The sequence below is a fragment of the Anolis sagrei genome, chromosome 10, assembly GCF_037176765.1.
Source record: "Anolis sagrei isolate rAnoSag1 chromosome 10, rAnoSag1.mat, whole genome shotgun sequence".
In the NCBI taxonomy this organism is placed as follows: domain Eukaryota; kingdom Metazoa; phylum Chordata; class Lepidosauria; order Squamata; family Dactyloidae; genus Anolis; species Anolis sagrei.
In genome coordinates, this window is record NC_090030.1 from 5440483 (window position 1) to 5455084 (window position 14602).

The following is a 14602-nucleotide window of genomic DNA, read 5'->3' on the forward strand; positions in this document are numbered from 1 at the left end:
TCTTCACTGTATCTGGTTGTCCCTGTATGTAACCTATGCATTTCTGTGTCCTCCTCCCACCTTCTTTTCCTCTCCTCTTTCTTTTGGTTTCTTTCTTCTTCTTTTTTGTGATAATACTTTGAAAATCCAATTTAAAACTTTAATAAAACCAAACCATGATGTACTTTGTGGAATGGTAACCAATAAATGTGAGACATAAATAAGCAATATGTTCTCAATTTTTCATAATATTTACAACATTACAAGGAAGTGGATCAAATTATGGGCTGGACCCAAATGAAATTCTGGATGAGATTTCACACACAGCAATGCTTTTGGCATCACTGCAGCTGAAGCAAATTGCAGGTCAATCACAGATATGCTCTTTGGATAAAGATCCTGCCAGGAGCATTCAGATCAATTAAACTTTCTGGGCCATCATTTATTATTCTTTCATCTTCATTTACTTTTTCACCAAAAAATCTCTTTTTTTTCTGGAAAGTTTTACTGTCTCTGCAAAATGCTGAGATTTTTATTCCTCATAATAATCAAGATTGATTTTATGCCTCATAACAGTTAAATGCCCTTTTAAAGTATTAAATGTAGTGTACAAAGAAATGCTGAAGCAGAACATTCATCATAAAATAAGGGTTGGAGGAGTTTTCTTCCTGCTTTGTGTTGGCAATCATTTTCAGAGGTTTTTTTTTTTTAAAAAAAAAAACATGGAGAAATACCAGCCTCAGAAAAATTGCAATAAGCATCCATGATGAGTCAATAAGAAGAATATTAGGCACTGATAACAGACTGCAGCCAGGACATCAGAAGACGTATCCTTCTTGGGAGGAGAGCAAGGACCAATCTCGATAAGATAGTGAAGAGTAGAGACATCACACTGGCAACGAAGATCCTCAGAGTTAAAACAATTGTATTCCCCGTAGTATTTGTATTTCTAGGTGCAAAGATGACTGCAGATGCAGACTGTAGCCAGGAAATCAGAAGACGCTTACTTCTTGGGAGGAGAGCAATGTCCAGTCTCGATAAAATAGTAAAGAGTAGAGACATCAGACTGGCAACAAAGATCCGCCTAGTCAAAGCCATGGTATTCCCTGTAGTAACCTACGGATGTGAGAGCTGGACCTTCGGGAAGGCTGAGCAAAGGAAGAGAGATGCTTTTGAGCTGTGGTGCTGGAGGAAAGTTCTGAGAGTGCCTTGGACTGCGAGAAGATCCAACCAGTCCATCCTCCAGGAAAGAAAGCCCGACTGCTCACTGGAGGGAAAGATACTAGAGACAAAGTTGAAGTACTTTGGCCACATCATGAGGAGACAGCAAAGCCTAGAGAAGACAATTATGCTGGGGAAAGTGGAAGGCAAAAGGAAGAGGGGCCGACCAAGGGCAAGATGGATGGATGGCATCCTTGAAGTGACTGGACTGACCTTGAGGGAGCTGGGGGTGGTAACGGCCGACAGGGAGCTCTAGCGTGGGCTGGTCCATGAGGTCACGAAGAGTCGGAGACGACTGAACGAATGAACAACAACATTCCCCGTAGTCACCTACAGATGTGAGAGCTGGACCTTCGGGAAGGCTGAGCGAAGGAAGAGAGATGCTTTTGAGCTGTGGTGTTGGAGGAAAGTTCTGAGAGTGCCTTGGACTGCGAGAAGATCCAACCAGTCCATCCTCCAGGAAATAAAGCCCGACTGCTCATTGGAGAGAAGGATAGTAGAGGCCAAGATGAAGTCTTTTGGATAGATAATGAGAGGACAGAAAGCTTGGAGAAGAGAATGATGCTTGGGAAAAAGGAAAGCAAAAGGAAGAGGGGCCGACCAAGGGTAAGGCAGATGGATGATATCCTTAAAGTGACTGGATTGACTCTGAAGGAGCTGGGGGTGGTGACAGCTGACAGGAAGCTCTGGCGTGGGCTGGTCCATGAGGTCACACAGAGTTGGAAGCGACTGAACGAATGAACAACAACAAAAAAACAGACTGCAGCCAGGAAATCAGAAGATGATTCCTTCTTGGGAGGAGAGCTAGCACCAAACTCGATAAAATAGTAAAGAGTAGAGACATCACACTGGCAATGAAGATCCGCATAGTCAAAGCAATAGTATTTTCCATAGTAACCTACAGATGTGAGAGCTGGACCATAAGGAAGGCTGAGTGAAGAAAGATAGATGCTTTTGAACTGTGGTGTTGGAGGAAAGTTCTGTGAGTGCCTTGGACTGCGAGAAGATCCAACCAGTCCATACTTCAGGAAATCAAGCCTGACTACTCACTAGAGGGAAGGATAGTAGAGGTCAAGATGAAGTACTTTGGCCACATCATAAGAAGACAGGAAAGCTTACAGAAGACAATGATGCTGGAGAAAATGGAAGGAAAAAGGAAGAGGGACCAACCAAGGGCAAGGTGGGTGGATGGTATCTTTGAAGTGGATAGTATAGTATCTTTGACCTTGAAGGAGCTGGGGGTGGCCACAGCTGACAGGGAGCTCTGGCCTGAGATGCTCCAGGAGGTCACCAAGAGTTAGAAGCGACTGAACACAATTTGGACCCCCCGGTGGCGCAGTGGGTTAAACCTCTGAGATGCAAAACTTGTTGATCGAAATGTCGCAGGTTCGAATGTGGATGACCGACATGACCTGTCAGCCCCAGCTTGTGTCAACCTAGTAGTTTGAAAACATGTAAATGTGAGTAGGTCAATAGGTACTGCTCCGGTGGGAAGGTAACAGTGCTCCATGCAGTCATGCCGGCCATAGAATCATAGAATCAAAGAGTTGGAAGAGACCTCATGGGCCATACAGTCCAACCCCATTCTGCCAAGAAGCAGGAATATTGCATTCAAAACACCCCCGACAGATGGCCATCCAGCCTCTGTTTAAAAGCTTCCAAAGAAGGAGCCTCTACCACACTCCGGGGCAGAGAGTTCCACTGCTGAACGGCTCTCACAGTCAGGAAGTTCTTCCTCATGTTCAGAGGGAATCTCCTCTCTTGTAGTTTGAAGTCATTGTTCCATTGCGTCCTAGTCTCCAGGGAAGCAGAAAGCAATAGGCTTGGGTAGCAACAGAAAAAATTGTTTCTAAACTCGTTTCGTTTTTAGGGGTCCATCGCATTTCGTTTTTTAAAAGAATTCTGAAATTTTCCTTTTAAAAATTTCACAATTTACGAAATTTCGTATAATTACGAATCGATTCGTTAATGGCGGACGCGATTGCGCAATATGCTAAAAAAACCTCCAAGTGGGACAGGGGGAACTTCTGAAGCTTCCCTCTCCCTCTGTTGTTGACTGTTGGTGTGATAAAACAAACAACAACTATAAAACTTGCACCAGAAATGCGAAAATAACTACGAAATAATTACGAAATAATTCCGAAATAAATTGAAAAAATTGTTTCGAATCTAATTTACTCATCACACTATTCCTGCATGGCTCAATATTGGATCGTAAGCTAATTTAAATATGAATTAATAACAAATTACGAAATTAACGAACGAAACCGCCCAAGCCTAAAAAGCAAGCTTGCTCCCTTCTCCCTGTGGCTTCCTCTCACATATTTATACATGGCTATCATATCTCCTCTCAGCCTTCTCTTCTTCAGGCTAAACATGCCCAGCTCCTTAAGCCGATCCTCATAGGGCTTGTTCTCCACACATGACCTTGGAGGTGTCTACGGACAACGCCGGCTCTTTGGCTTAGAAATGGAGATGAGTACCACACCCCAAGAGTTGGACACGACTGGACTTAATGTCAGGGGGAAACCTTTACTTTTAGTAACACAATTTTGTTACTCTCAATATAGTATTGATTTTTTCACAAACTATACTTTAGAAACACTTTAGAAATGAAGCACCAGGACACACCTCCCTCCAGTTTTGTAATGACATTTGAACCATTTTTAATGGATCGCACATCCCTATTTTGTAGAGATCCTATGTGTCAAGCTTGTGGCTTTTAGTAGACAGAGCAGGGCACCAATGAGTTTTTAGGTCGAGTCCTTCAAATTATTCATAATCTCTAAGAATGAGGCTAAGCATTATGAGAAACCAAAATTGGGTCTAGGACAATGCGGTCATGTACTCAAGGTTATCAGATTCTTACTGCTTAGTATCAATAAATATGCAGAACTTGGACCAGCTGAAGTTCCTTGCTTCGTATGTTCTTTTTGCTCATTTGCTTTCTCTCAAAAGCATTCAGTCACTCTGCTCATCAGGCTTTTATGTGCCTTGCCTCCATCCTTTCTTTCTACTTTATATTCAGCATCACATCTTTGGTATCTTGTATCTTTCACCTCCTGCGGTTCTTTTGATTCCTTCGCCAAAACTGCTCTGCTTTTTGACAAATATTTAGAAGGAACCATTTTTACCGAACCAGCTTGGCTCCGCAGTAAATTCCGTATGATCGCAACATCTTAACCAACTATATTTGGGAAGCTGCAGTCGTAGATGTAATATAATCTATCACAGAGGATGTGCAAAAATAAGTCAAACAGCAACAAAACAATCAGGTTAGAAGAGCTGTTTAAACTTCCGAAAACAAGCTGCCTTATGATGTCTTGGACAACAGGATTCAGGACGTAAACAATATGAAGATCAGCAACAGAAGGAGAAATGACGTTCTATTGTTAGTTTAAGAGCCACAAATTAGGTGGAAAGTATAGTCGAAGGCTTTCATGGCTGGAATCACTGAGTTGTTGTGAGTTTTCAGGGCTGTATGGCCATGTTCCAGAAGCATTCTCTCCTGATGTTTTGCCCACATCTATGGCAAGCATCCTCAGAGGTTGAGAACAAAAATGAACAAAACCTGGCTTCCAGTATTAAAATCAGGACAGTAAATAAAGAGTAACACTTAAAAAGCAGGGGAAATCCAGACAGTAAACAATCAGGGCCAGCTAACACTTTCCAACAAAGAATTTCCCCAGGAAGGAAGCAGCTGGGCTTTGAAGCTGCAAAGCCATTCAATGCTAATCAAGGTGGCCAGTTGCAATATTCCCACTTGTCTCCTACAGAGAATAATTCTTTTCCCCACCCTGGACATCATTCAGAGGAATTTATATAAACCCCACTTGCTCATCTAAGATGGTGGCAGGGTATAAAAAATAAAGTTATTAATGTATTGTCGAAGGCTTTCATGGCTGGAATCACTGGGTTGTAAGTATTTCAGGTTGAATGGCCATGTTTCAGAAGCATTCTTTCGTGACATTTTGCCTACATCTGTAGCAGGCATCCTCAGAGGTTGTGAGGTTTGTTGGAAGATGGGGTTTATATATCTGTGGAATAATGTCCAGGGTGGAAGAAAGAACTCTTGTTAGTTAGATGCAAGTGTGGATGTTGCAACTGGCCAGCTTGATCCTCATTGAGTAGCCTTGCAGCTTCAAAGCCTGGCTGCTTCCTGCCTGGGAGAATCCTTTGTTGGGAGATGTTAACTGGTCCTGATTGTTTCATGTCAGGAATTCCCTTGTTTTTTGAGTGTTGCTCTTTCTTTACTGTCCTGATTCTAGAGTTTTTTTAAAATACTGGTAGCCAGATTTTGTTCATTTTCATGAGCTCCTCCTTTCTGTTGAAATTGTCCACATGCTTGTGGATTTCAATGGCTTCTCTGTGTAGTCTGACATGGTGGTTGTTGGTGTGGTCCAGCATTTCTGTGTTCTCAAATAATATGCTGTGTCCAGGTTGGTTCCTCAGGTGATCTGCTATGGCTGACTTCTCGGGTTGAAATAGTCTGTGAAAGGGTTAACAGAACTTAGAAGTGTTTAAATGCTGAAATGCAAACCTAAAGGGAAGCTTGTCCCTCTCCTCTGGCCTGCAGAAGACCAAAAGCCAAGAGGAGATAATGTATCTAGAAGACACAAGATGCTCTATTGTCAAGTACGCCCAGGGAGTACCCAGGGTGGGTTAACACCCAGAATGCTTATCTGTAACAATAATGTGTGTGTTTACGTAGTGTGGAGAGGGTTATCAGTTAAAGACACTGAAGTGGCAAAATATGAGAAAAACATGTTTTTGAATGGTTGATCCGATAAGAGAGGTGTGTGCCCATGACACAGCGAAAAGACATGTATATAAGGTGACTGAAAGATCCAAATGGCAGAGACAGCCTTCTTTGAAGACACTGGTCTTGGCTGTTTCTCCCTGTGTGGCCACACTTGAATAAAGATTTTGCTTCACCTACGGAGACTGCTTGCTTTCTGTCACCAGCCTTGGGGTGCCTAACTAAAGGGGTACCCTTCATCTGCAGTGCCTTTCATGTTCCTTGACTTGTGTCTGGGCAATGCTGCTGTGTTTGGGGGTCCCTATGGAGACTTCTTGTCCACAGCTGCATGGGATACGGTGGACTCCTGCAGAAGTGAGAGGATCCCTCTTGTCCTTTGCTGAACGGAGCATTGGTTGGATTTTTTAGTGGATCTGTAGATAGGGGGAAAGTCTTTTCTGGACTACAATTCCTAGAGTAGTAGCCAACATGTCCAGAAGCTTTCTCTGTTCAAGACTTGATCTTGAATGCACGGCTTCAAGTATTACAACAGCTTTGCTATCTGCATTGCAAATTTAAAATGCTACACTGACCAAATAGAGGAAGTTTAATACATTGGTTGAAATGATTGACTTGCAAGGAACAATAGATGCATATAAATTGGTTTGAGATCATTGGAAGAAACCAGATACATAAATGAAACAAGCAATGGGTTGCTGTAAGTTTTTTGGGCTGTATGGCCATGTTCCAGAAGCATTCTCTCCTGACATTTTGCCCACATCTATGGCAGGCATCCTCAGAGGTTGTGAGACTCAGAGGATGCCTGCCATAGATGTGGGCAAAACATCAGGAGAGAATGCTTCTGGAACATGGCTAGACATCCCGGAAAACACAAAACAACCCAGTGATTCCAGCCATGAAAGCTTTTGACAATACATATATGTTAGAAACTGGTTTGTTAGAAACTAGGCCAGTGAGTTTTATATATCTGTGAAATGTCCAGGGTGGGAGAAAGAACTCTTGTCTGTTGGAGGCAGGTGTGAATGTTGCAATGGGCCATAGCAGAGCACCTGATGAACCAACCTGGACACAGCATATTATTTGAGAACATAGAAATGCTGGGCCACTCTCACAACCACCATGTCAGACTGCACAGAGGAGCCATGAAAGCCTTTGACAACACATTGAAACATGCTAATTTTTAAAAAGGGAAACACAATGATTCTTGCCCAGTATATACTTATACACATTTTTTCATATTTTTTCCAGAGTGATTGATAGCTAGCAAAGGCAATATCTATTTGTGATCCATGCAACTGTGCACAATTTTACCCATCATTTTGTACAGTTCTGTTTCCAGAATAACATGTAATTTGAGGGGGGAAAAATACCCATACCTAAATATTTTTTTCAAAATATGCACAGAAAGACATATTGGTACATTTTTAACCTGACAAGAACTTTTTTTAGCACCAAGACATCTATGTTGACAGATGGTTAAGTACGAATGCACTTTTTTCACAGAAATTCACAATGAAGGACATCCCAAGCACCTGTTCCTTGGGAAGTCTGATCTGGCCACAGTGGTCCACGCTCTTGTTACATCCCGAATAGACTACTGCAACGCACTCTACGTGGGGTTGCCCTTGAAGACGGTTCGGAAACTTCAACTGGTCCAGCGAGCAGCAGCCAGGCTGCTCACCAGGGCGACATACAGAGAGCACACCACCCCTCTGCTATGTCAGCTCCACTGGCTGCCGATTCAGTTCCGAGCCCAATTCAAGGTGCTGGTTTTGACCTACAAAACCCTGTATGGTTCCGGTCCAGCATATCTGTCCGAACGTATCTCCCTCTACGTCCCACCACGGAATTTAAGATCATCTGCTCTCAACCCCATCGCTTTCCCAAGCGAGGCTGGTGGGGATGAGGAGCAGGGCCTTCTCAGTGGTGGCCCCTCACCTGTGGAACTCACTCCCAGTGGATATCAGGACATCGACATCACTCCTGTCCTTCAGGAGGAAGGTAAAGACGTGGTTGTGGGACCAGGCCTTTGGGCAATCTGCTAACTAGGAAGGACAACCAGACAAACAGGACCGGCAGGACTGATAAATGTGGAAGGAAACTCTGAACTATGTGATAGCGAACATTGACCGACAATAAGGAGTAATTGGTTTGTATCGGTTTGTATGAAATTTTATTGGTTTTATTGGTTTTAGCGGGTATAGATGTAATGTATTGCTGTTGATTGCTAATTTGCGCTATTCTGTTTTATTGCAGTTGTTTGTTACGGGTAGAGTTGTCCAACCACAGAAAAATTAGTTTCTAAATTTGATTCGTTTTTAGGGGTTTTTTGTGTTTCGTTATTTAAAAGAATTCCAATTTTTTTCTTTTAAAAAGTTTGATATTTACAAAATTTCGGAAATTACGAAACAATTTCGAAACAATAACCAATCAATTCGTTAATGGCGGACGTGATTGCGCAATATGCTAAAAAACCCTCCAAATGGGACAGGGGGAACTTCTGAAGCTTCCCCCTCCCTCTGTTGTTGACTGTTGGTGTGATAATTATATTTTTTATCACTGATAAAACAAACAACGACTATAAAACTTGCACCAGACATACGGAAATAATAACGAAATAATAACGAAACAATTTCGAAACAGTTACGAAACGAATTGGAAAAATTCGTTTTGTTTTTTAGTTGCTCCTGAATGGTTCAATATCGTTTCGTTATCAAAAAAAATAACAAATTAATTACGAATTATGAAATTAACGAACGAAACCGCCCAGCCCTAGTTACGGGCATCGAATTGTGCCTTGGATGTGTAAGCCACCCTGAGTCCCCTTCGGGGTGAGAAGGGCAGGGTAAAAGTCAACCAAATAATAAATAAATAAATAAATAAATCTGAGACCTTCCATGGGTGGATCGAGTCTCCTGTTGAGAAAGTAGAAATGGAAGTAATACTCTCCTTATTCCTTCTGAACATGTTAGGGGATGTATAGTTTATATGGGGATTTGTGCCAGGGAATGGCTTAGCAGGGAGCCCCGTGCCTTTAGTCCGCAATGCAATTTTGAACAACCGCGTTTACAAAGTGTTCGGGCACAATGTGCGAACAGGGTAAAAATTGATAAATTTGATCAAAGAATTGTTTAACTTTATTACAAAGTGGAACACTCAAGAACCCCACTGAACAGGAAAAGAGAAAAAGTCATGGAAATGTGATTGCCTGAGGGGTAGGTAATGTTCTTTTTTATTCTTAGAGTGTTCACTTTATTACATTTCTCCCTGCAGAAACTGATATAAATAACACCGACAAGTGCTCCGCTGAACAGAATACTAGTTAACCTATAATTCATTCACAGAGTTGGTTTAATTTTCCTTTTAGCTGCATTACTTTCTTGACCTATAGTGACCTCTCTTCTCAGTAGGCCTCTCACCATCCATTCAATTCAACTCGGAAGACTTCCTTGGCAGGAAGGAGTGCAAATGCTCCTGAAACCAGGGCAGAAAAAGCAGGACGGAGCTGAAAGCAGAACTACTAAAGTTCACTGCTAGAAAGAAGACTTATTATTTTGCCTTTTATTTTCCATGGAGTGTCATAGATTGGGGTTGTTTGTCTCTTTGTCACACCTATCATTGTACTTCCTTGATATACAAGGGTTGAATGAAAAGTAATGCCTCCACCTTCGTAATTCCTCAACAGATGGCAGTACTGGTATGCGGCAGATACTGGCTTATTCAGTAGACTCTCCTCTACAGTTTCATTTTGGTGGGAAGCCTTAGCATTGAATGGTTTCTGTTGTTAAAGTACGAAGTATGGAACCCTGTGCAGACGGTCGGTCAGTGCAACTTAAGCAACGTGCAGTCATTGAATTCCTGAGAACAGAAGGTGTCACCCCAAAGGAGATTCATCAGAGAATGCAAACTGTTTGTGGTGATTGTGTTGATAAAATTTGAAGAAAACGGCACTCTCTAACTTGACACTTTCCAAAAGTCTTACTGTGCGTCATTGGGTGAGTAAGTTTATAGATGTTGAGGTGGGAACATCTGACTTGCATGACAAATAAAGAGTTGGACGTCCTGTGACAGCAACCACCGAGTTTAACAAGCAAAAGGTTGACAGATTGATTCAGGATGGTCGTCATATCACTCAGAGAGAAATTTCAAGCATAATCGGCAGTTCACAAGAAAGTGTGGGTCACATTATGAGAGAACCGTGACAGCTTCAGAAAACTTGTTCATTGTTGGCAGAAATGTATCCAATCGTCTGGTGATTATGTGGAAATGTGAATAGTGGTAGTTAAAGAGAACATTCTAAGGATTATTTCTGCGTTTGATTTATTAAAATATTCCCATCCAAACTCAAGTAACGAAGGTGGAGGCATTACTTTTCATTCAACCCTCATATTGGGAACCAATTTGGATTTTCCCCCTTTTCTTTTCCTTTGAACTCACACAATGTCAAAGTAACACCTTTCATCATAACATACATTGAGTGGACTGGATCCAAACTAAGGTTGCAATCCTAAATATATTTATTTGGTAGCACAGCTGGTTAATCAGCTGCAATAAATCACTGCTGACCGAAACGTGGCAAGTTCAAAGTTTGAGTTGGGGTTGAGCACCCGACTGTTAATAGCTATTAAAAATAGCCCTGCTTACTGTCCACCTAAGTAGTTTGAAAATAGCTGTGAGTAGAGAAATTAGGGACCGCTTAAAGTGGGGAGGTTAATTTATGACACCATAAAAATATCGGAGAGCAAGGAGGAAATACTATGCTCAAAAGGCTCAGTGTCATAGTGAATGAAGCAATAGCTCCCATGTGGTCAGGGCAGTGGCAGTTGGGATAGAGGAAGGGCTTTTCATTTGCTTCTGCTTCTGTGTCTAGGCATGGAGGAGTTGTCCATGCCTTTTCCTTTCCCTCTGAGGCCACAAAAGTGGCAGTTTGGAGTGGATGGAAGGCATTCCTCTACCTATGGCCCTAAGCATGATGGAGTTATGCCCACCTCTTCTTCTCTACCTTTGAGATCAGGGCAGTGGCAGTTGGGATAGAGGAAGAGTCTTTCATCTGCTTCTGGTCCTAGGCATAGTGGAGTTGTTCACGCCTTTTCCTCTTCCTCTGAGGCCACAACAGTGGCAGTTTGGAGTGAATGGAAAACATTTCCTCTACCTATGGCCCTAAGCATGATGGAGTCGTGCCCACCTCTTCTTCTCTACCTTTGAGATCAGTTGGGATAGAGCAAGGGCCTTTAATCTGCTTCTGGGCTAAGGCATGGTGGAGTTGTCCATGCCTTTTCCTCTTCCTCTGAGGATACAACAGTGGCAGTTTGGAGTGGATGGAAGGCATTTCCTCTACCTATGGCCCTAAGCATGATGGAGTCATGCCCACCTTTTCTTCTCTACCTTCGAGGTCAGGGCAGTGGCAGCTGGGATAGAGGAAGGGCTTTTCATCTGCTTCTCCTTCTGGGCCTAGGCATCAAGGAGTTGTCCATGCTTTTTCCTTTTCCTCTGAGGCCACAACAGTGGCAGTTTAGAGTGGCTATAAGGCATTTCCTCTACCTATGGCCCTAAGCATGATGGAGTCGTGCCCACCTCTTCTTCTCTACCTTTGGGATCAGGGCAGTGGCAGTTGGGATAGAAGAAGAGCCTTTCATCTGCTTCTGGTCCTAGGCATGGTGGAGTTGTTCACGTCTTTTCCTTTTCCTGTGAGGCCACAACAGTGGCAGTTTGGAGTGAATGGAAAACATTTCCTCTACCTATGGCCCTAAGCATGATGGAGTCATGCCACCTCTTCTTCTCTACCTTTGAGGCCAGGGCAGTGGCAACAGGGATCGAGGAAGGGCCTTTAGTTCAACTGTCCCACTTAATCTGAATATTTGATACACCTCCTGAGAAACTTTGATGTCTGAGCTACATTTTAAGAAATGTTCCTCCCAACAAGTTAAGTATCATCTTTCTCAAACCTTTCCCTTGTCCTCAATTGCAGACCAAGGCAACTACCTGGTTCCACTACAATTTTGTTACCGCTTCGAATAAGAGCAGGACTGAACCCAAGGCAGTAGCAATTACAGTCCAACGCAGCCCAGGCCTCTGTCATATATTTTTGCCCTTTCCACCAATTTTATGTTTTCACCCTTAATTTTTCAGTTGCACTTTGTGGCTCAGTGGAGATAAATTTCTTATTAGCATATTTTATAATGTGCTATGCTTGCAATTAGCAGAGTGCTGACATCCTGTTTCCTGCATAGACAGAACACACGCTTTAATTCATCCTTTAAAGAACATCTTTGGGTATGCTGAAATAATAAGTTTTTGGAGAAAGAGAGAGAGGGAAGGAGCGAGGGAAGGAGGGTGGGTAAGGCTTCCATATGGTTACTGAGCAAACGGGAGGCTGGAAACTGCAGACCTTTTGAAGCAAGGGCCAGAGAAGTGATATAAAAGCAGGAGAGATAATAAGCACATTATATGAGCTGCAACTTCACACACGTGCTGTATTGATACAAAATGTGAGAGGACAATTTGGCCTATGAAGCTTATTCCATAAATAAAGAGCATGGTTCATCAATTACAGAAGTGATGCCCCTGATGCATCTGTTCAGTTCAAAAGAGGAGAATTTGGGCCAAACTACTGGCTACATTATGGAAAGTGTTGGGTGTAAATGGCCCAGATCTTGCACTGTGAAATGGTGTGCATGAGTAGCTCCATACCTTCCTTGCCCTTGGGCAGTTGCCAAGCTCCCCATAATGCCACTAAGGTCACTAAACAGTGAGAGGAGGGCAGAAAGGAGGTGACTGGGCAGTTGGCTTGCCTCCTGTCTCCATGACAGTCTCCCTTTCCTCTCTCTCAGGAGAGCTGCAGTGAAGATGAGAGGCAGTCCTTGCTATTTGATTTCCTCCATCTGTCTCCCCCTCTCCAGTCTCTTGACAGCCTTAGCAGCACTACATATGACTTGATAGCTGCAAGGAAACAAGGTAAATTTGGCACAGAGTGTAAGGCCTAATCTAGGTATGGAAACATATTGGAAAACGTTTTTTCAAATGATCAAAAAACAAGATAATGACGATTTTTGCAATTTGAGATTCATAATGTGAAAAAATCGCACATTGCTATTGTTTTTGCAGAAAACACAAGAAACAGCTTTTTTGGCTGTGCAAGGGCTAATGAAGGTATGAAAAGATACTGGAAAACTTTTTTTTCAAATGGTCAAAAAACAAGATAATGGTGATTTTTGCAATTTGAGATTCATAGTGTGAAAAATTCGCTCATTGCTATTGTTTTTGCAGAAAACACAAGAAACAGCTTTTTTGGCACAGAGTGCAAGGGCTAATGAAGGTATGAAAAGATACTGGAAAACTTTTTTTTCTCAAATGATCAAAAAACAAGATAATGATGATTTTTGCAATTTGAGATTGATCGTGTGAAAAATTCGCACATTGCTATTGTTTTTTCAGACAAACACAAGAAACAGCATTTTCTGCATGGGAAATTAAATTTCAATGCAGAAATATGAATTTTTGCACATAAAATTTACTATAATTGGGGATTTGTTCTTTGTAAAATTTGCACGTGGTTTGTATAGAAAACTACATTCTCTGCATGAATTGCAAATTGCCATTTTTTTCGTGGCAGGAGCAACTTGAGAAACTGCAAGTCACTTCTGATATGAGAGAATTGGCCGTCTGCAAGGATGTTGCACAGGGGACATTGCCTGGATGTTTTGATATTTTTCCATCTTTGTGAGAAACTTCTGTCATGTCCCTGCATGGGGAGCTGTAGCTGACAGAGGGAGCTCTCCCTGGATTCGAACCTGCAAGGGTTTAACCCACTATGCCAGGCTTCATCACAGTAGGAAGAAAACGTATCAAATTAATTGTTGTTGTCTTTGATAAGAAATATGTTGAGAAATATATCCCCAGGTTAATGCATAAACCTTGTATCTTGGATTGCCAAGTCAGGGCAATCTTGGATTCTAAGGGCCCTTCCAGACAGGCTCTGCATCCCAGGATCTGATCCCAGGTTTTCTGCTTATCCAAGATTAACTGGCAGTGTGGACTCATATAATCCAGTTTAATGCTGAAAACCTGGGATCATATCCTGGGATATAGGGCCTGTCTAGAAGGGCCCTAAAATTCCAGGGACAAATCTGGGATATAAGGATAAACGCTTTCTTATACCCCAAGGTACAATACCTGGTGATGCCACTAAGAATGATACACTAAACATCAAACACTAAGTCTCAAAAATTAGGAAATATATAAACACATATTTTTTCAAGATAGTGCTTCCTCCTTGAGATGCCACCTTGCCTTGGACAGAACTATTTATTCCTTGTTTGCTTTCTTTCTGATATTGTTCTAGTAAGCACCAGATAGCATATGCAATGATCCTCTTTGCCATTATGCTCCTCACAATGCTATGGTTTTTATTGTTATAGGAGATAGATTTTTTATTATTAAACTTTATTTGTACCCCGCTAGCATCTCCCGAAGGACTCGATGCAGCTTACAAAGGCCAAGGCCTCAATACACAATATAACAATACACCAAAAGCAAAATTAAACAATTAAAGCAATATTAAAAACAACACAACAACAGCAGTAAACAATACACCAAAACACAATAAAAACTGGGCCGGCCAGAGTAAAGGGTACAGGATTAAAA